The 23,030-nt window shown below is 43.3% G+C and overlaps 1 long non-coding RNA gene across 1 annotated transcript; it reads right to left on the reverse strand.

Annotated features, from left to right (window-relative positions):
• Positions 1-3,151: 3,151 nt before the first annotated feature.
• On the reverse strand, positions 3,152-22,953 carry LOC124077750 (uncharacterized). Its single transcript, XR_006846719.2, has 4 exons — positions 22,836-22,953; positions 21,159-21,351; positions 7,298-7,361; positions 3,152-3,646 (listed from the first exon to the last, which is right to left on the reverse strand). It is a non-coding gene; the product is annotated as an uncharacterized LOC124077750 (long non-coding RNA).
• Positions 22,954-23,030: the final 77 nt, after the last annotated feature.

Consider the following 23,030-nt stretch of genomic DNA (forward strand, 5'->3'; position numbering starts at 1 on the left):
CCGGCAGAGACTTGAAGTCTGCAGAGCTGGGTGTTAAAACATAACTCTGAACCTTGACTCAGAGGTGTTTTAGGACATACAACAGAAGAGGGGAAGCCAGGCGAAGTCCCTGAAAATGCAGAGCATGCCCATGAAAGATGGGAACAAAAGGAGTGCGTTTTTGTTCCTGTATCATTTCAAGCCCTTCGTGTTAAAGGACATTTCAGTTTGGCTGGTTACTCACGACAGTGACTCATCCTGCCCGTCTCGGTATTCCTGTATTCCTCGTGTTATTAATTATTGCTGCTGTAGGGGTGGGTGGCGCCCCAGGCTACAACCAGGCCGATGCTTTATTGCATAGGCGGCGGCCTATCTGAAAGGAGGTGATGTCACCAGAGGGCATCTTCTCTGGGAGCTGGGAGGCAACGGGGAGAGAGCTCATTGAATTGGTCCCTCCAGAACCAGATGTGCATACTGAAAGGCAAATAAACTGCAAAGGCCCGTCAGGTGCTGAACTCATCATCCCAGCTCTCATGTCTCCTAGAGTCATTCAAACAACATATTATGGTGCCTCTGGATAAATGGTTTAAGCCCACACTGCATCAGAAGAATCGATTAATTTGTAAAACCTTGCTGCTGGAAATAATGTCAGGTCTGTCCTCTTTGGGGCAGCAGATTTTTCAAGGCGATTTGGCTTATGGCCTTTGGAGATTCGCTTTGTATGTGAAATGATAGAGTTGGTTGTATGCTCACCTCATTCATCGATTTCCTTGTTTGTTCAATAACTAGTTGCTGAGACCCTACAATAACCAGAAACAGCACTGAGCCTACAGGCAAGGGGTTTCAACAAACACAAGTTCTTACGCCTGCAGCTTACATTTCATGGAAGAGGTAGAACATAAACAGATAAACCACCCATGTCATATCACACAGTGATACATCCTCCAAAAACAAAATAACAAATATACAGCAGAAGAACCAAGGAGAGAAATGAAAATCCTTCTTTTTGTTCAGATGGCAGTCTAAGGGATAAGATACTAAGCATTTATTAAGCACCTACTCTGTGCTGGGCATTCCATTAGTGGGGGAGGAGGAACAGGTCAAATAAACAGATTTAGAAGGCATCTACCCAGTGGGAAAGACATAACATAGGAATAATGAAGATTACAAAGAATCAGGTCCAGCACTTCTGGTGTCCTTCTAAGATAGGTGTTGGTATTCCTACCTTACAGTGAAGATTTGGGGATAGGAGATTTTAGATTACTTTTCACAGTAGCGAATTTGCCAGCACCAAGAATCTAACTCAGGCTTGTTTGGTTCCAAACATGTTCCCTTTTCCACCCAGACGGAACTGGTGTAGGGGTGTTGTGGATTTTGAACATTCCCAACACCCAGAAATGGTAACTGTCTGAGGTGACAGATGTGGCAATTACCCTGATCTAATCAATCCACATTGTATACATGTACTGAATTGTCAAACTGTATCCTGTAAATATGTGCAATTAGTATGTGTCAGTGAAAAGTAAAAATATAGTTAAATAAATGTCCTTCAGGTTACAGCTACCATAGGAGAGCATCAACTGTCAAATATAAACTGAAACAAAAGGCTGACCTTCACTGATAAATCGGAATATACTAAGGATCTTATGGATCTTGGGCTCGTCATTCTGAATATCAATCATTATTGACTGTAGAGGTGGGGAAGTACTGACCATTTTTTTGAAGTTGTTTAATATTCCTCTGAATAACAGAAAATTTGACTCCTAAAAATAGAAGAAAAAGCCTGGCCTTTTGAGGATATCAAACCCAGACCTCCGTCCTGAGTCTGAGGTGTTCTGTCCAGCTGCCTACTGCAGTTCCACCTGACACCTAGCAGGTCCCTCAAATTGCAAGTGCCCCAAACTGAGCCTCTTCCTCCCCAGTGAACTGCCCCTCCCAGTACTGTTCCCACCTCAGGTCCTGGCAACTCTGTTCTACCAGTCCCCAGGACAGAACCTCAGAACGAACCTTTCCTTTTCCTTGGCATCTAGGGTATCAGAAAATCATGCTGACGTGCTTCTTACATAGATTCAGAATGCAACCACTTCTCACTCTCTCTACCCACTCTCACCTTGATGCCCGCAACCGCCTCATAACCGGACTCCTGGCTTCTCTCTCTCTCCCTCTCCAGAAGTTCTCACATGGCAGCCAAAGAAAAGCTTTCAAAATGTAAATCAAACCATGCCACTCTTCCACTCGAAATATGCAGCACCCAAGCTCAAACAATGCAAGAAAGGCCTTCTTGTTCCCACCACCTCTTGGCCTGCCCCTCCTCTCCCCTGGCCCTTGGCTCCAGGGTACTGCCTCTTTGCTGATCCTGAGCAGGCCCAGCACGCACCCAGGTCCTTGCCCCCTCTAGAGCCTTTCTCTCTACATTCTTCACCCAGATATCTTCCTAACTCTCCCATCTCTTTCAACTTTTTGCTGAAATTTTACCTTCTCAACGAGGGTCACTCTGACCATCCAATTTAATAATGCCTGCCACCTGCCTTCTCCCTGGCCCTCTTCAATTTTGTCTTTTTTCTTCATAGCATAAATATCATCCCCCGATCCTGCTGTAGCATCTATCTATTTTGTGTCTTGTCTGAATTTCCCTTCCAGAATGGAAGTGCCTGAGGGCAAGTGTCTGCTTTGATCATTCACATAACCCAAATACCCAGAGCATTGCCTGGCACAAGGAGACCTGCAGTTACGTTTTATAAAATGGATGAAATTACCTTCCAAAGAGGAGACATCACCCCTACTCTTCGCTCTACCTTAGGGGTTTCTGCATATTTAAGTAAGAATGACTCCTTCAGCTCCGTCTGAACAGTGAGACAATAGGATTCTACCTAGTCCATGTACTCTTTCAATCACATGCATGATAAGGATACTGAATGTCAGACTACCGACACCTCTGGGTGCCAGAAATGGAGTCACCATGCGTAGGTAAAAAACTCACAACTTCTGTGCACACTGGGCAACATGGGCCACGGGTCCTTTGTCCCACAGGCAAAACCTCCAGCAGGACAGGACAGCTGCAGCTCATATTTCAAAGGGCCCTGGAGTCAGTTAGAAAATTTGGCAAGATGTTGCACCATGAACTTTTAAAAATTCTCTCCAGAGAATGGAAACAAGACACCTTCTGGGGAAACTTTGGCCGTAACAAAAATCCGTCTACCACCGTGTGCCAAGTTGGGGTAGGAGAAATCCTGCCTGCTACGTGGCTGCAGAGAGCAGGATGCAGTGTGCCAGGTAAGTGGTCTATTGTGGCCATCACTTCTGTCCCCATGTTATCGCTGAGGGAGCAGGGAGGGGAGAGTGGTACAGGCGCCGGGAGATGACCAATGTGTGGTATTGGTGGGAGGGAGGCAACAGAGACAGAGAAATAGTTCATTGCCTTGAGGAGCACGAGAGAATTCACCAGGGAGTCCCCTTCATGTACCCTCCCAGGCTTGGGACCAGTTCAGGTATGTAATCCTACAGGTAAAGAAACCCCCCTAAAAATAAAGCAAAATGCTAATTGCTAAAAAACAAAACAAAGGGCTGGGGATGTGGCTCAAGCGGTAGCGCGCTTACCTGGCATGCGTGCAGCCTGGGTTCGATCCTCAGCACCACATATAAACAAAGATGTTGTGTCCGCCGAAAACTAAAAAATAAATATTAAAAAAAAAACTCTCTCTCTCTCTCTCTCTCTCTCTAAAAAAAAAAAAAAAAAAAAAAAAAAACACACAAAACCAGCTTTCCCACCAGTATTAACAGAGCTTCCTCATTTCCTATTTGGATTTCCCTGGTTCCTCAGTTGGCCCTGAAGAAGATGTTCAGCAGTTCATATCCCCTCACTTCTCATGTGCAAAACAACCAGAATCCAGCACAAGCCCTAAAGGAAACAAATAGGAATTGTGCCAGCATGCACCAACAGCCTGAGAAATGCCCAAGCCCTTCACCCAGTCATAACACTGTGAAGTCTTTATCTTAAAGAAATAACCCTCAACTACCCTCAAAGCTTCAGCCCGGTTAACTGCAATGCCAGTGCAGGTACCATAGCAAGAAACTGGAAATGGTCCATGTATCCTGTCCAATTGTAGCAGAATGGCCAAGTGGGTTAAGATATATCCACCAGGGGCTAGGGTTGTGACTCAGTGGTACAGCACTTGCCTAGCACATATGAGGCCCTGGGTTCCATCCTTAGCACTGCATAAAAATAAATAAATAAAGGTATGTGTCCATCCACAAAAAACAAAACAAAACAAAACTTTTTTTAAAATGATGTATCCACCAGCATGCCTGTGATATACAGGGCTCAAAATACTGGCATGCTGATATCTACTGCAAGCTTGTTTTTAACATGCAACAAGCTGGGGACAACTTGAATATTTGTAAATGAAAATATAGTTAAATAAATTATAGTATATCCATACATAGAATAATAGGCATGTGTTAAGAATAAGGATAATACTGATAAATATCTAGGTACAGACATGGATGAATATCCATGTAAATGAACTCCATTGAGGGACAGATGGATGTTTTTTTTTCTGACATAGCATCAACACTGGAAAAGTTCAAAGACATGATAGATTCTCAATCAACAGCTTTTGAATAGTAAATATATTTCTTACCAAAAAAAAAAAAAAAAGCAAAGAAACAAAAAAGGTTACAAAAGAATGTATAGGCTACAGTCAATTAGTCTATGTGTGTCTGCATGTGTGTGTGTGTGTGTGTGCATACTTTCTTGGTAAGGAAGAACTACTTTCTTGGTAAGGATAGGACAGGTTATGCTGCTGTAATAGACAACACCTAAGTAAAACAATACATATTATTTTTCACTTATTCCACATGTCCACAGATCTCTGCTCTGTGGCACCTTCTCTCCAAACATCTCTGATGACCAGTCACTAATTGGAACATTTCCAGTTGTTATAGCAAAGGGAACACAGGGCCCACAGGGTCTTAGATCAACTTTTAAATACTTATAGCTCATTGGCCAGAACTTATCACATGGTCTATCCTTGGGATATGACACTAATGAATACCACAAATACAACCTTGGAAAGTACACATGGAATTGTTAAGAATTATTAAAACTGAAGAAAGAGAATTTCTTTAGTGTCAATGGTTAACTTTTTTATTTTTATTTTGTATAAAAATACATTTTATATTTTTTGGTATTTTACAACTGATTTATTCAATAATGAAATGTTTTAGGTTTATAAATTTTACAAATATGCATTAATATGCTGAAATATTCTCCCACTCTAAAAATGTTGAGGAAGCATTTTTATAACATAGAGAAATTGTCATGCTGTGGTGTTAAGTGGGAAAGGTAAGATAAAAGTTTTTACATAGTCTCATTCCAAATGCTTAGCAATGCTTAGAGACAGAACACTGGGGAGAAATGTGCCAATATGTTAATAGTACTTTACTTGAGCCAATTTGAGTGGCCGGAGGATGCCCATTCTCCTCATCCCCTTCATCTCCTCAATATTCTTTAGACTCTGCAAGTTTTCCACAACGATTAAGTGTTGTTATTATGAAAGGAAAAAAATATAAACAACTAAAAAGGCTGATCTCCAAGGGAAAAGATGGCCTCATAGGCCCACTTTAACACTGAAAATGTAAGTTTACAAATTTGTCCATAACTGTAACTCTTCAGAAAAAAAAAAATCAGTGATAATTGGACATTTCCCATCTAAGAAAACCTTGAGTTTTATAAATCCCTTGGAAATAGGAATGGGATTATAGCCCAAATAGTTTCACTCTAGAGTTTTTCTTGTAATATGAAATGGGAAAAGCCAGCTCTTATAGACTATTGTCAGCTAATACTCTGAAGTATGACTTCTGCCAAACTTCAAGCTAAGGGAAAAAGATTCTTCCCTTGCACCAAAATAGATCATTGTTTTCAACTAGTCTTTGATGAAAATACTTAGAAACAAGTATTTATATCCTTGTGGCCTCACATATAGAGTTATATCTATGAGTCAAATCAGAGAATCTTAAAGCTGGAAGGACCCTTCAAAGTAATGGGGGAAAAAAACAGAAGCTCCAAAAGACAGAAAATAATAATTGCTAGCATTTCTTGGACACCAGTTCTGTGTTAAGTGCCCACTCAGCAGGATTTCTCAGTGTTGGGACTACTGACATTTGGGGTCAAATGATCCCAGTTGTAGGGGGCTTCCCTGCTCACTGTGGCATATTTAGTAGCACTCCTAGTCTCTGCCCACTATGTGCCAGTAGTACCCCCACCACTAACCCTCAACTCTGACAGCCAAAATGGCTCTTGACATCAACAAGTGCAAGTGCCTCCTGGGTAACATCTGAAATTATTCCCATGCAATGTTTTAGAAGATCCCTCACAACAAGGGCAATATTAGGAAGCCCATTTTACAGATAGGAAAATTGACTCTTAGAGAGAAAAGTGCCTTTCTCCTCACTATGAAACTAAGAAGTGACAGAACCAGGGCTCGAATCCAGCACTGTGTAACTCCACATGATGATTATGGTGAATGTCAGTAAATAGACAAGTGTCCATCAGGTCAGTCACTGTGTAAGCACTGTAGTTGTGCACCCACATGAAATCCTCAGGCCAACTGTAGGAAATGGGCACACTCATTATTCCTGTTTGCTATAAGTGCAAACTGAGACTCAGCAAAGTCATATAACCTTGGCCAAGGTGACATAGCTAAAAAGCCGCAAGTCAGAACTGGATTACGACTCTGATTCCACAGTGCGCGTCCCTCACCAACATAAATACCCACAAAGCCCGAGGTCTTCTTATACTATACTCTGCCAGGGAAGGGAGGGAGAGAAAGAGAAAATACAATTTGTTCATACAACTAGAGACCTCTACTTGAGCTCATTGGTCATTTACTCATTCATTTGCCCAGACACCTGGAAGGCAGTATAACATAGTCTAAAGAGCAGGGTCTCAAATCCTGCTCTACTCGTAGTTACCTGGGTGACCTTGGGGAAGTTACTTAAGTTCCCTGCTTCATTTTCTTCATGTGTAAAATTGAAATAATTACCTATTTTTTTCAGGATTACTATGAAAACAGAATGAAATACTGCATGTATATATCAGTACAGGATAGAAGGAGCCCATAATAAGAGATCGATAAAAAATGTTTACATGCATGTTATTATTGTTATTGTTACTTCCCAGAAGAAATCGAGCTGGCTAAGTTCTGAAAGCATGCAGAGTTGAATAATACGAAAACAGCCAAAGAAAAATCACCATGCAAGGGAGAAGCAATTGAAATGCCAAGGCAATCCCCAAGCAGTGTGACATGATAGCATTTACCTGCTGCTCCATATGTTAGCTTTTGGAGGGGTGAAAATCCACATTAGCTCGTGTTTGTCATTACCTTAAAAAAAAAGATTTTGACTTTATGTTGGCAAATGCAATGAAATACACTTACAACACAAATTGCACTCCAAAGAAACTAAAATACACCTACAATTTTCTAGATTTCTTGTCATCATTTTTGCCTGTTTCTACTTTGAGGATTTGGGGGCGAAAAAGAAAACTACTTCTGTTGCTAGGAAAATTTCAATAAATGAAGATATATCTCTGCCCACAAAGATGCCCCATCAACCCGTCCTCCTGCTTTCCTGAAAACCAAATTACACGCAGATGTATGGCTGAGTCTAAAGATGTTTGTTAAGGCTAGTCATTTCAATTCTGAATTTAGTTACAGATTCATAACACAAAAGGGAGAAAAAAGGTTGGATGAATAATATAAATTCTTTTCCCAAGGCAGTTTTGCTTCTCTGCTTTGAATTTAATCATCTGCCCAGTTTGTATTTATCCTTATGTAAATTGGCCAGATTTTCTAAAAATCATATGGGAAGGTTAGATCTAATAGCTAGGGGTCAGGATTTAGCATTGGAAGTCTTCTGGTCATTAGTTTTACTTTCTAATGTTACCTCTAAATAAAATCCATAGAAATTATAAATTCACCCACCTCAAAATGGCTCTTTCAGGTTCCCACTTGGAAGATTAAATTTAAAAGGATAATGCATTTAGAAAAACACTGGAGTCTATCTTAGAATAACCAGATTAATCATTCTGAGAAGGAATCAGGTTAATTTGTTGAGGAAGCAATAGAACATATCCGTTAACTGTGGGGAATTACTGAGTGTGATGGTACTGACTTCAAATACTAGTTCTGCTTTTTAATTGCTATGGCAGGTAGACTCCTTATGACCCCCAATGATCCCTGCTTCCTTGTCTTTGTACTCTTGTTTAATCCTCTCCCTAAAATGTTGGCTAGTTTGGTGATGTCCTTCTAATCAATAGAATATGGCAAAGTTATAGGACACCACTTCTGTGATTAGGCTCCACAAAGAAGTAAGTCTTGTCCCTCATTGGCTTGGATGAAGCAAGCTTCCACATTTGAGCTGCCATGTTGGAGGGGGCCTGGGACAAGGCACTATGATAGCCTCCAGCCAACAGCCAATAGGGAACTGAGACCCTCAAGCTAACAGCCCTTGAGGAGCAGAATGCTTCTAAAAACCATATTAGTGAGCTTGAAAGCAGATCTTTACCCAGCCACATCTTCAGATGAGACCCCAGCCCTGGCTGATGCCTTGATTACGGCATCTGGAAAGCCCATGAGCAAATACATAGCTAAAGCCATACCCTGACTCCAGACTCACAGAAACTGCAAACACACACACACACACACACACACACAGAGCATCAACTTATTAAGTAAAGAAAGCAGCTTACAAAATTGTTCCCCTAAGCATTTCCAAGGAGCTCTATGGCTCACAGGAAAGACTTGGGAAAAAAGTAGACAAATTTGAGTTTTGTACTAGGTCACATGTCCACGTGGAAGAATTTCTGTTTTAGCAACATTTCTGACCAATCTCCATCTTTCCCATCTGCCCCAGGAGGGGTGCAATTTCTTCTATTGGTCCCTTGCCCAGAGTGAACTGGGCATTCTGTGGCCCAGGCCCTTCTGTTTTGCCTCAGTGGGTCAGTCTTCTTCTGAAGATGGCCTGCTCTTGTGGGCTTCCTGAAGCCAGGCAAGTTTAGAAGGACAGGCCTGCTGGCCACGTCATGGCCAGGTGGGCAAGTATGTCTAATCACAGGTAGAGTGCATCAGAATATTGGCTTGGCTACCACACCAGCCACACCCTTCAAACTTTCTTTTATCAGTAGTAAAAAATATATTGATCTCCAATGTATTGATTTCTACCTGCCCGATTCCTGAGCCTACATCTCAACTGTTTGTGAACTGAAATATGTAAAAGTAGTTTTATTTCTTGGACCTTAAATTATACATGCACACACACTCATGCACACACATTCCTATAGGCATTAAAAACGTTGGGAGATAGATAGATAGATAAATAGATGGATAGATATCTCAAATTTAATGTCTTTGGAAAATTGAACTACAAGAAACTTGCATTTTCTCTTAATTTCTTTAGTATTTTATATAGACCATGACTTTATTAAGTAATTAGACATCCCTGGAAGTTGTCCGTTAAATTTCACACAGGCTACTACTGTATTTCCTGCAATGTTAGATTATTCAGCAGACAAAACATTAACAGAACACTAGAAAAGAAGGGTTAGAAAAGGAGGTGGGAGAGGAAATAATATGATGTATAATATTTCAAAAATCTAAACATCCAAATGCCAGTGCTACCATCAGAATGCTACCTAATCAGAATTTTGGGGGGTTTTCTCATTCTAATTTTGGAATTATTTTCAATGACAAATAAATGAGCACTATGATTTTGGTTTTCAGGCCTCAGAGTCTGGAGCCAGCAAGAGTTTCCTGGATTTTTTTCTTTTTCTGTGCTGGGGACTGAACCTAGGACCTCACACATGCAAGTGCTCTACCACTGAGTCACATACCCTGCCTGCTTCCCATGATTTTTACATAGATTTGATTTATTCAGGACACATAGTTTACAAAGAGCAGTTTCCCCTAATAAAGCAGTGTGGGATAAAACAGAAAAGGAAGGAAGGAAGGGCAGAGGGAGGGAAGGACAGAGAGGAGGAAGAGGAGGAAAAGGAGGAGGAGGTGGAAAGAAGAGAAGTAGCTACCATTATGCTGTGCTGTGCTTGAGGCTCTTTTGCACATGTTAACAGAGACAACTGGACTGTGGGTACCACAGCAGAGCCTTGGGCCAGGGAGCCAGTGCCACTCAAGAATATGACCAAGCAGCTGATCTGTAGCCAGGCCCCACCCAAGGCCTTTCATGAAACAGTCCTCAGTGCTCCAGCTTTCCTGTCCATTTGACAGGTGCTGGTGGGAAGGAAATCCTTAGGCCAGGTGGGACTAGACTCCCTGACTCTTTCCTCCCCTTCCCTGAGGCAGCTTGGTACAGTTGCACTTCCCTGGGTGGCAGAGCATCTTAGTAGTCTATGGCTGCTGTAACAAATGACCACAGATCTCGTGGCTTAAAACAAGGCAAATATATTCTCTCACAGTTTTAAAGGTCAGAATGCACAGAAGGGTCCTCCAGGCTAAAATGGAGATGATGGAGGAACTGAGCTCCTTCCGGAGTCTCTGGGGAGTCTTTTCCTGCCTTTGTAGCTTCCGGGGGCCATCTGCATGCCTTGGCTTCGTACCTGTTCTCCATCTTCAGTGCTCTCTGAGTCTCTGACCTCTGTGTCTGTCCTCACATCACCTTCTCTTTCTGTATTTCCATCTTCTAGGAACCCCCGTGATTACACTGGGCCTACCTGATCATCTAGGACAACCTCCTCCTCTTGAGAGCCTTAACTCATTCACATCTGTCAAGTCTCTTTGACTAGGTAAGATAGCATATTCACAGGTCCTGGAGATTAGAACATGGACATGTTTGAAAAGCCTTCATTCACTCTACCATCGATATAGAACCCAATTTTACACTCCAATGTCATATATCATCAAATCTTATAGAATGCTATTCCCTTCTCCATTCTCTTTCAATCAGGCTGATGAAACCAGGGGGAAAGTCCCAGGTAGTACTAGCATCCTTAGGTACCTGACACTTGCCAATCTTCCCGCTGTGCCCAGGGCAGGTCTCAAGCTCAGTACTTCCAGCCAGCAACATGGCCACCTGGATATCAATAATGTTTTCACCATATTTCTTTTTGTGGTTCTTCTAGTATAAGAGTTGATAAGGATTTTGCATTTTTAGTGGTGACCATAAAATTCCTTTCAAATGTAAGTTGTTTTTTTTTTAAAGTCTCGACCCAAAATTATATGGAGAGGGGGGAAAGAGGAAGAAAGAGAGAGGGGGGGGGAGGGAGGGAGGGAGAGAGAATGAGTGAGAGAATAGATGATCTTCAAGGAGGCAAATACGACAAAACTTGTGAAGGCTGTTCCCAAATTCCTGAAGTTTGAGAAACTAGTATAGCATAAACCCCTCTCTAAGCCAGGCATGGTGGTACATGCCTGTGATCCCAGTGACTCAGGAAACTGATCTAGGAGGATCACAAGCTCAAAGCCAGCCTCAGCAACTTAGCAAGGCCCTAAGCAACTTAGTGAGGCACTAAGCAACTCAACAAGACTCTGTCCCTAAATAAAATATGAAATAAAAGGGCTGAGGATGTGGCTCAAACAAAACAAAACAAAAGGCAGAGACATGGGGAGGGCTACATGGTGCCTCCTCTGGGTGGCCTTGTGTAGCCCCATTCAGAATGTGTTTCCTACTCTGTTAAGACTTGTGTGATGCATGAAGATAATGTATGTAACCCCCAGTGGCCACCAGTTACATTATATCTCTGGTATTGATGGCTTGTCTCCTTTAGAAGATCTCTGTTACTGTATCCATTTTCCTTTGTCAGTCCAAGTACACAGACTCAATAGACAGGCTTTTCTTGGTGAAGAGTGGACTGAAATTATCCTGAATTCCCCTAGGAAACTGGTAAGGTAATTTAAAATGGAGTTTACTTAAGACATTCTCCAAACATCAGGCCTCCTGAGTAACCCTTCCCCTGGTCTGACTCTGGTGGGTTGAGATGTGAAGCTCCCATATCACCTGGTTGGGCTCAGCCAATGATGGCATCCATGGGAAAATTGGGGTATTTCTCCCCCTTCTTTTCTATCTTGAGCAATGTTTCTGGCAGGGACTATGTCTTCTCTGCGGCTTTGACTTCCAACTAGACATGCCCACCTTGGGACCCCTTTTTGCCAGGTGACCTCTGTGGGCTCTGGTAACACTACTTCTTCCCTGTGACCCCAGCCCAGGGGTGGGAATGTCTCCCTGCTGTTGAAACCTCCGGTTGCCTCACAGTTTCTCTAGCTTCTCAGCTCTTCCCTCCCCTGTTCAGTCAATGTCCTGAATTAAATTCCCTCTGTTAAAAATATTGGGAGAATGCTGTTTTCTGCTTCGACTCTTATTGACACAATGATGTCAGAAAGAAGAAAAGCAAGTCACACACTCATGTGAGATGGGACAATGTCACCTGCTGTCAACCAAAAAAGGAAGAAAATCTTGGTGTCTTCAGAAATTTACCCAAGCTTCAGTCAGAAAAATCAAATGTGTGATTAATAACTGGTGACTTGAAAATACCTCCATCAGTTATCTTTTTAAGATTAGTTATTCTTCATAGACAGTGGGCACCAGTTACCTCCATGCTTTCTTTTGCCCTCAACCCTTGGATGGGTTTTTTTTGTCCTTGAGGACTCCTCATTCAAAAATGAGTGTCATGTTCTACTAGTTCTGGATTTCCAAGAATTGATGGGATTATATTTGACTTTTATTCTAAGAATTCTATTCTTATTTTATAGGACTTTGGGAAACTTATCCAAATAACGTCCCCCCACATTGGGTTGCTGCAAGCATAAAATGAGCACATGCAGATGCTCAGACTGTCAGCAGTTGCTATAGTTACTGCACTGTCCCTAGATTTCCTGAAATGTCTTTGACATCCATGTCTCCTTGAGACTTCTTTTGCTTCCATCATCCTGCACTATTCCTGTTCATCTCAACTCTTCTGTCTCCTTTATTGCCTTTCACCCTCCCCATGTTCTTAACCTTAACTATCCTTAGCATGGGTGAATATGTTACCCTTGGTTCTCTGATCTTCTTTTTCTACAATTATACCCATGGTGGCTCAAGGGTGTAGCCATCATCTCTACTAATATAATCCCCAAATATGTACCATTAACTTTGACTTCTCCCCGGCCTTGTACATCCAACTAAATATGGAGGTAAAATATAGATCTATGGACCTGCCAGGACTTTAAAGAACACTGAACCCAGGGATCTCATTTTAGTCTGTTTTGTGATGCTATAATAGAACACTTGAGGTGGAGGAGTAATTTAAAAAGAACAGATTCATTTCTTACTGGAGGCTGAGATTGCCAAGATGGAGGGAACCACATCTGACTGGGGCATTTGTGCTCCTTCATCCCATGGCAGAAGGTGGAAGGCAGGAGACTGTGAGAAAGCAACAGGGAGCTGAACTCACTTTTATAATAAACCCCCTCTTGTGATATGAACCATCCTGCTACAGTGGCCCCACCTCTCCATACTGTTGCATTAGGTGTACTGGTTTTCAACATGTGAGCATTGGGAGACACGTGTAAAGCACAGAAAATCTCAAACTCAACTGCCTAGGGGGGTCAGGAAGGTAACCTGAAATGTGAAGCAGGCTGTATAGAGATGGCAAATGGCCCCTGATACTAGTGTCAACATCAGGAAGACAGTGGGGCATGGTGGGAGCTGTGAGAAAACAAACATGTGTCCATCTAAAGGGGGGCAGCTAGTGCTCAGCTTCCTCCAACTGCTGGAGGCTCAAATCTGGGCTTTTGTATAAAATCTCAATTTTGAAATGTTTGTAGCAAATTAAAATGTAAAACAATGTGTAAAATAAACCACATCTGCCAGTTTGCTTACTCTGGTCTAATGCAGTGCCCTTAATTCCTGAAAATCCAGGAGCTGGGGCTCAGGAGGGATATGCAATGGATTGGTACCATTTGGCATAAGCATAACCAGAATCCAGGTTTTATGATTCTTAAATTCCTCCAATTTAGCCTGTCTGAAAACACGTTTTCTTGGGCTGGGGATGTAGCTCAGTGGTCAAGCACATGTCTAGTAGGTACAAGGCCTTGGGGTCAGTCCCAGCACTGAAAAAAAAAAAGCAACTTATTTATTTTTGAACCTCAAACTCGGTCTCACCTCTAACTAATTTCTAAAAGAAGAACCACTTTTCTTCCGTTTTCTCGGACTAAAAGCCCAAGCCCTTGATTCCTAGAGTCCCTGTATTCATCAGGCCCTCTTTTCTATAACATCTTTCCCCTTGGTTTTTTCTTTCCCATGGTGTCTGCCGGGACCTTATGCCCAGCCAGTCCTCTGGTTTCAGTTGTCTTCCTGTCTGTCTTGAAACCACTCCTCTGCCCAGCATCCCAGGTCCACTACCGTCTGATCCCTCTTTCCCAGTCTTTCTTCATCTTTCCCAGACGCACTCTTCCCGCTCTCCCCTTGCCAGCTCAAGGAGTGTAACCCACTCTCTCCTCTAGGGGGCGCTCAAGACCCTCCTCCCCGCCCTCCAATTGACTTGACCAAACATAAGAATTGAGCCACATAAGAGGTGAAGCTTCAGTACAAAATCAGAATTAAATTCTGATTCCTCCTCCTTTTGAGAGCATCCCAGCCAGCTCTATCTGTTTTTTAATGCTGACAGTAATAGCAGGAACCATATCTGAGTAGGGACCACTGGAAGATCAAGGTTTTTTTTTTTTCTGTTGTTTCTCATTGACTTCTCCCCAAAACTCTTATTTTGAAGATGAAAACACCGGCTCACCAAGACTAAGGCTTGCCCAAGGTCATGTGGCTAGTGAGTAGGGAGCTGCTACCCAGGTCTGTCTGCCTCCAAGGCTCTTGAACAGCGCATGACACTTTCTGACAGCCCTGGTATAAAGTCAGGTGCTGGGCCCACATCTAACTTCTTTACATCCTTCCCACAGCCTCAGTTTCCTCATCTGTCAAATGGCAAGAGCAGAAACCTGTATTCATTTCCTAGGCCTGCCATAACAAAGTACTTCAAAGTAGGTGATTTTTGCTCTGGTTTGGAGGCCAGAAATCCAGAGTCAGGGCGGCAGCAGGGCCATGCTTCTTCTAAAGGCTCCAGGGAAGAGTCTGTCCCTGTCTCCTCGCAGCTTCTAGTGTTGTGGGGGCAAGCCTGGACTTTTCTTGGCTTATAGACTCATTGCTCCAATCTTCGAGTCTGTCTTCACCTGGCCTTCTGTTTTTGTCAGCTCTTTCACTGCTGTGATTAAAAGACCTGACCAGAACAACTATAAAGGAGGAAAAGTTTATTTGGGGGCTCACAATTTCATTGGTCTCTGCCCATCGACAGACAGCTTCATTCCTCAGGGCTCCAGGTGAGGGAGGAACAACATGACAGAAGAGTGTGGCAGAGGGAAACAACTCGTGTGCTGATCAGGAAGCAGAGAAAGAGACTCTGCCAGATACAAATATATATCCCAAAGCCATGCCCCCGATGCGCCACCTCCTCCAGCCACACCCCACCACTTCAGTTACCACTCAGTTAATCCCTATCAGGGGAGTAATGCACTGATTGGGTTAAGACTCTCACAACCCAATTATTTCTCCTCTGAACCTTCTTGCATTGTCTCACGCATGAGCTTTTGAGGGACACCTAACATCCAAACCACAACACCTTCTCTATGTGTATCTCTGCATGTCCTCTACTCTCCATAAAGGGACAGATGTAGGCCTACAGCTTTGGATGTAGGCCCTACCCTAATCCAGTGTGACCTCATATTAACTCGATTACATCTGCAAAGACAGTATTTCCAAATAAGATCATGCTCACATCAGGTTCTAGGTGGCAGGAATTTGGGGCAGGGGACATCATTCAACCCAGTGTGCAATCTTCAAGGTTGCAGTGAAACTAACATGGGACCCTGTGTTGAAAGGCTTGATTCCTTCACTCCTGTCATTGCACCTGCAGCCGCAGGTGTAATGTTCATATGCCATTGGCCTGAGTCAAGTATTGGCCTCATCATAGAGCGAACAAGCAGTTCTTCCCAGGGGCATATCAAAATCATCCAGGACGAGTTAAAGACTAGTGCTGAGGTCTCACCCAGGACTTATCAAGCAGAAACTCCAGGGTGAAGGCCAGGGGATGGATATGTTTAAAAGGTTCCCCAGGTAATTCTAACGTGCAGTCAGGCGCTAATTGAGACCGATGTGTTGAAGTCTCGAGAGAGAACATCCAGACTCCTGCTGCTGGAGTGCATCCGGGTACAGCCCTACAGCCCTCGTTTCTCCAGAACATTAACTCAATAAAAAAAACCAGGCTAGCGCTTTGAGAAGATAAAAACCAGTAAAACTTGTCGAATTCCAACTTTTGTGTGATTGTTCCTTCTCATGGGAAACAAAGCATTGTTATGACATTAGCTGTGCCCAGCAGGGGGGAAGATGGAAACACAAAATAAGGAAAGGCTGAGCTGTGAAGAGTATTTGCCAAGGAAACCAGGGATTTACCCCTTTTGTCCTGAGCCCCCCAATAACAGAAATGTCATCCAGAGAGGGCCAGGAACTGACTGCAGGTACTTTATGTGGACACATGACAAATTAAAGAAAGATGCAAGATGCGGGGGATGAAGCATGTAAAATCGTGCAGCTGTTGTTTATTGTAAAATGGTGCAACACAAGGAAGGGGGAGAATCAGATAGAATTTGAAATCTGCCCTCAGAACACTCAACATTAGCAAGTTAAATTGAGAGGCAAACTCAATCTATCACATGTTAATTAAGGGCACTACATGGATCAGGTCCTGCTCTGGACACTTAGTAGGTCCCAGTGGATATATAAGCCTCGGGGAGCTTCTATCTCTACAAACAGCTTCAACTGTACACTCAGTGTACACTTGAATCAAGAGGATTACAGCTTTAAGGAGAAAAAAAAAACACATTTTCTCCTTATTGAGAAAGAGGGAGGCTTTTCTTTAAAAACTAAAATAAAGAATTGTAAAAATATGTAAATATTTCAGGAGGCTGGGATCGCTATCCAGATTAAGAAAATGAAGATTGGAAAGTACCAGTAGCCTCTATGATCATCCAGAAGCTAATTTACAAGAGGGTGTTAATCAATGCAGGGGAGATAGAGAAGAAAGGAGACAGATGAACACAAGCCCAAGTGGATAAATGAAATCCAAGTCACTGGGTAAAAAAAGAATTGGGATGATTAGTATTATAGGATTTAAAGACCCAGGACTTCATTAGGAATGTTTGTTTGGGTTTTTGGGCAAGCCAATGATCTGCCAATGAACAGTGGAAGAGAAGTAACAGATACAGGATCATCAACTACATACAAGTTGACCATCGATGTTCTGAATCAGCACCATAGAGTAGCAATCTCTGCACAATGGAACCTTCCCTATCTCTGTTTAAGATGGCAGCCACCAGCCTAGGGTTTCCAGACATGATACAGATGTCCAGTTACATAGAATTTCAGATTATCATCAAATTATTTTTTTAATGTAAATATTTGTTTAGTTATTTTTTCATCATTGTAACCATAGACCTGACAGGAGCAATGCTAGAGAAGGAAAAGTTCAGTTTGGCTGATGGTTTCAGAGGTTTGGTCCATGGTTGGGTGACTCCATAGCTCTGGGCCTTTGGTAAGGCAGAGCATCATGGCAGAAGGATGTGGTGGAGGAGAGCAGCTCAGGATGTGACAGCCAGGAAGTACAGAGAGAGCTCTGCTTACCAACAATGAAACACAAACCCCAACTGCACACTCCCAGTGACTCATATGCTACCTGCCTACAGTTACCACCCAATAAATTCATATCAGTGGATCAATCCACTGATTAGGTTAGAAACTCTCATAACCTAATCATTTCACCTCTGAACATTCTTGCATTGTCTCGCACATGAGCTTTTGGGGGACACATATCTAAACCATAATAATGCTGGAACATAATTTATTTCATTCAAATTTAACTGGGTGTCCTGTACTCCACTCCCCCAAACTCCAACTATATAAACAGGGCCATTAAGCACTTGAAATGCGCTAGTGTGACAGAGAAACTGTTATTTAAATTTTATTTAATTTTTATTGATGGAAATAGTCCTATGTGACCAGTGGCCACTGCATTGGACAATATAGTCTGAATAAACAGGACACAAGAAAGGACTCTGGACAGATACGATTTCTTCTCTTTTTGGTACCAGGGATTCAACCTAGGGCCACTTTCCCACAGAGCCACATCCCCATGCCTTTTTTTTTTTTTTTTTTTTTATGAAAAGACAGGGTCTCACTGAGTTGCTTAAGGCCTTGCTAAGTTGCTATGTTTGGCTTTGAATTTGTGATCCTCCTGCCTCAGCCTCCCAAGCTGCTGGGATTACAGGCATGCACCACTGTGCCCAGCCCAAGGGACAGTTATTGAACTCAAGTTCTCTATTCCAATCTGGGTCTGCCTTTGAGCTTGAATGTTCTGCCTAGTTGGGAAGTTGTCAGTGGCTTCTCTGAAATAATAGCCACTATAATATTAACAAGCTCTTTATTGAGCAAGTAGTATGTGCTGTGAGATATACTTTAAACAGTCTTTGTCACTGAATTCTGCCAACAACTCTGTAGTCAGACATGAAAATCCCCACTTTACTAGTGAGGCCAAGGAAACTCAGTGAAGTCCAAAGACTTGCCTAAGACCACAGTGCTAGCAAGTGGACCAGTTACCTCGAGTCACATGATCTGATCTTAAACCAGGTCAGCAGTCTAACCTCTGAGTCAACTCCCAGTTGTTTCCTGAACAATGATGTCCAATGGGAACAAGTGTTCAAAGTCAAGTCATAAGAAACTCCTGAAGCCAGATGGCAGGCAGCACAGGGAGGCCTGGCAGAGTTCTAAAGAACACCACAGGCATGGAAATCAATGACCAGGGACGGAAAGCAGCAGGGAGAGAATCTCAGCTTGGTCATTTTGGAACATAGTGGGATGGTTCCTCACGGAGGCTCCATGATCTCATCTTGAAAGTGAGGCGAAACTTCATTTTGTTTTTGGAATAAAAAGAGAATGTGCAGGAAACATCTTGGCGGGTGCTTGTAGGGGATGATTCTATATTGATAAGGTGTATAATTATTTTATTTCCAATAATGAAAACAAAAGGTGAGTTGGATACAACTCACCGATGAGGGACGTAGGGATGTCTGAAAGGTCCAAGGTCGTGAACCCGCTTTCCGCTGCAGAGCACAGGTCTAGTTGGAATTTTCCATAAATTTTTCCTATCATCTCGCACAGAGAAAAAAGAATTGTAAGTCTTGTTTCCACCCAGTCTATGATGATATCAGCTAAGCTGGTAATTTTTTAAAAATAACATTCACATTTTGTTGTTTTGAGAGTACACATGGCATTTTGTCCTAGTCTAAAAACTCAGCCATTTAATTTTCAGGTTTTTTTTTTTTTTTAAAAAAAAGGTAAAACACCCCTACTTTTCAGGGGCTGCCCTTTCTCCCAGACCCCTTCCCATCCCCAGCCCATCCCCAGCCTCACCTTCACAGGTGCTGGTCAGGACTAAGTAGAGGTGAGGGGCATCTGACGCCCACAGTGCTTAGCTACCTAGTGCCCTCCAGGTCCCACAAGCTCAAAGGCACTACATGGGAATATTATCCTTCCCTTCCGAACACGGATAACTATGAGCTCAGCTCTGGACACTTCCAAAGAAAGACCTCCCAGTCTGTATTAAGGTTCTCCAGAGAAACAGAATCGATGTGCTGTGTCTACATCTACAGCAAGAGGTTTAATTTAAGGAAGTGGTTCACATGATTATGGAGGCTGCCCAGTACAAAACCTGCAGGGTGGACCAGCAGGCCGATGACCCCAATATTAGCACTGATGCTCCAGTTCAAGTTCAAGGGCAGTTGGCTAGTTAAATTCCCTCTTTCATCTGGGAGGTCAGGCTAATGTTCATTCAGACCTCCAACTGATTGGATGTGGCCCACCCACATTATGGAGGATAATTTGCTTGACTCAAGTCCCAATGTAAATACAAATCTCATTCAAAAAACATCCCTACAGAAATGTCCAAATAATGTTCAAACAAATATCTGGGCCCTGTGACCCAGCTAAGGTAACAGTCTCAGGAGGAGTGACTACACCCATTAAAGCAAAGCACCATTCTCTAAAAGAGACCTCAGGCACTTATGCCAAATTCACAAGTCACCCTGGCTCATAGTTCTGACAGCCTTAGTCATCTGGCCTCACAAACCTGGGCAGATGAGAAGCAAGGGAAGGAGGCGGGGTGGTGGGGATTTGCTAGTGGGAGATGCCAGAGCAGCCACTCATAGCCCGAGTGCAAGGAGACAGGTGATCTATGAAGGCAGACGGAAGAACTATAAAGGTCCAACAGCCCAAGGCCTTCGAGTGTGTGGACAAATTACTCTGCTCGTTTCATGGAGTGAGACTGTGCTAAAGCCCCAGACAGCAACTGATGCTCTTAATAGCAGAGCCAGGTCTCCAGATAACAGAACACTCGGATTTGGTCACTGTATAAGTGTCGCTGCTGCAGGGACTGGGTGGGAGAAAAGGGTAGAGGGGGCATGGGAGTCACTGGCTGACAGCCTCCTCACTGTGCTCATTCCACACGAGAAATGGAATGGCTTGTTTCTGTCAGCTTTTTCATCACTGTGACCAAAAGACCTGACAAGAACAACTTGGAGGAAGAAAAGTTTATTTTGGCCATGATTTCAGAGCTTCAGTCCACGATCAGCCAATTCCACTGCTCTGGGCCCAAGGTGAGGCAGGGCGTCATGGCAGAAGAGCATGGAGGAGGAAAGCACCTCAGGACAGGGCACCAGGAAGCAGAGAGAGAGAGATCCGCAGGCCCTTGTGACCCACTTCCTTCAGCCACATCCTGCTGCCTACAGTTACCACCCAATTAATCCACATCAGGAGATTAATCCACTGATTAGGTTCCAGCTCTCATGACCCCATCATTTGACCTCTGAACCTTCTTACATTGTCTCACACATGAGGTTTTGGGACAGTTCATATCTAAATCATAACATGGCTTTTCTTAAAAATCAGCTTTCTCGGGGCAACAGCCTCCAGATCTCATTTTAAGAGGACTCTGCTCCTCATTCCCAGCAGTGGCTGGGGTGAGATTGATGCCCCTCCATCTCCTGGGTAGCCCTGATGGCTCGAGCCAATCTAAGTGCACCATTTACCCTTCTGACCTTGATTCAGAGAGGAGCATGTATCTACTGGCATGCAGGGATGAACAGATGTTTGCTGGGGGCTTCTGAGAAAAAAGACTTCTTTCCTCTCCTCCCTGGGTGGTGTCTCCAGAGGATGAGTTCTGGAACCTCTGCAGTCCTTTTGCTCCTATGGAGGAGACAGGAGCTTACAAGTGATGAGAGGGAGTCCTTTCTGTGAAGAGCAAAGACAAAGCCAAAGTTACAAAAGGCAGAGAAGGCAAATAGAGAGAAACTGGTTTCTAACAACATCATATGGATAACGGGGTCAAACTGCTCCTGAAGTTGCTGTCATGTTTTAATTTATGCATGCCAATGGATTTCTTTTTCCAGTTAAGCCAATTTGAACAAATTTTTTATTATCTGCAATGAAATGAAGCTCGATTGATTTAAAATGTTATGCCTGAAGAGAACATTGAAAGAGGAATAGAATTCCAACTAGAAAATAATGAACTGGAGGATATTCCAACATTAACAATTATAATGACAATAATACCAACAGTCCTAATGATATCAGCTATAGCAAAAATGTATCAGGCACTTAGATTGATCTGGAAATGCGGACTACAGATTTATTTAATCCTCAAGCAAACCGTGCAAGGTTGGTGCTATGATCATATTATTTTATATGAGGAAACTGAAGCTCAGAGAGATTGAGTGACTTGCCCAAGGTCACACTAAAAGAGAAGTGCACTAAAAACTGTATCTGCCCAATGCCCAGGACTATGCTCCTCTCAGGCTGCCTGTGTGCCTCCTCTATACCTCCAGACTGGCAAACGAAAGGGAGAACTGAAAAAGCACCTCCAGAAGACAGTGTAATCACTGCCCTGTGTAGTGATGAGAGGGCAGGTGTGAGGTTAAAGGTTGGTGCTGGGACTCAGTGGGGACAAGGTTTGGTCCCAGAGGTTATTATCATTTACCCTTGTGACCTTGGGTCAGAGGGGAGCATGTATCTACTGGCACTGCAGGGATGAACAGATGTTTGCTGGGGGCTTCTGAGAAAAATGAAACTTTCATATCTTCATCCATTTATTTATTCAAGCAACAGCAAGACAGTCAAGCTAGCTACCCCCACAGATATTGAGTTGGGAAAGAAGATATTAAAGAACTCCACCTATTAACATGGAACTATCAATTATGCAAAGTTCAACGAGGGACAAGAAGGGGGGGGGGGCATAATGAAGCAGGAGAGAGACTTGGTTTAGAATGGGAGAGTGTTGTGAATGTGTGGGGTAAGGCCTCACCATGGCAGTGTCATTTCAGGACAGGCCTTGATCTTCCAAGGGGCTCAGCAGGAGCAGACAGAACTGCATATGCAAAGAGGGGCCTGGATTTACATGTTTAATGAACTGAGAGGCTGGTGTGGCTGCAGTGTTAGCGGGAGACAGGCAGGCTGGGGCAGAACCAGGCAAAGGTTTTTTGTCACCTTTAGGGCTGTGCTGGGACCTTGTGATAGCGTGGCCATCAGGATACAAACCAAGACTTCCAGTTAAAATGTATTTTAGATAAACAATGAAAAACAAATTGAGCATAAGTATCTCTCAAAATTACATGGGATATACTTACACTAAATTTAAAAAAAATATCTGAAATTCCAAGTTAACGGGGTGATGGGGGGAGGGTTGCTGGACTTTTCCTTGTGAAACTTGGCAACTCTACCTTTAAGGAACCCCAAAGACTGAAGCCAAAGGCAGCGGCTGTGTGTGGGGGCTCCAGACACCCGGCCTCCTCTCGCTAGGCGCCAAGGTCGATCCCAGAGGGGCGGCTCATGCCTCGGTCCCGCCCAGGCAGCACTAGAGGCGCCCCGAGGGGCCGAGCCCCGTCCCGCCCCGCCCCGCCTCCAAGAAGAGGGCA

This window comes from Marmota monax, unplaced genomic scaffold, assembly GCF_021218885.2.
Source record: "Marmota monax isolate L192 unplaced genomic scaffold, Marmota_monax_Labrador192_F-V1.1 WCK01_AAM20220418_F8-fsc00035, whole genome shotgun sequence".
Lineage (NCBI taxonomy): Eukaryota > Metazoa > Chordata > Mammalia > Rodentia > Sciuridae > Marmota > Marmota monax.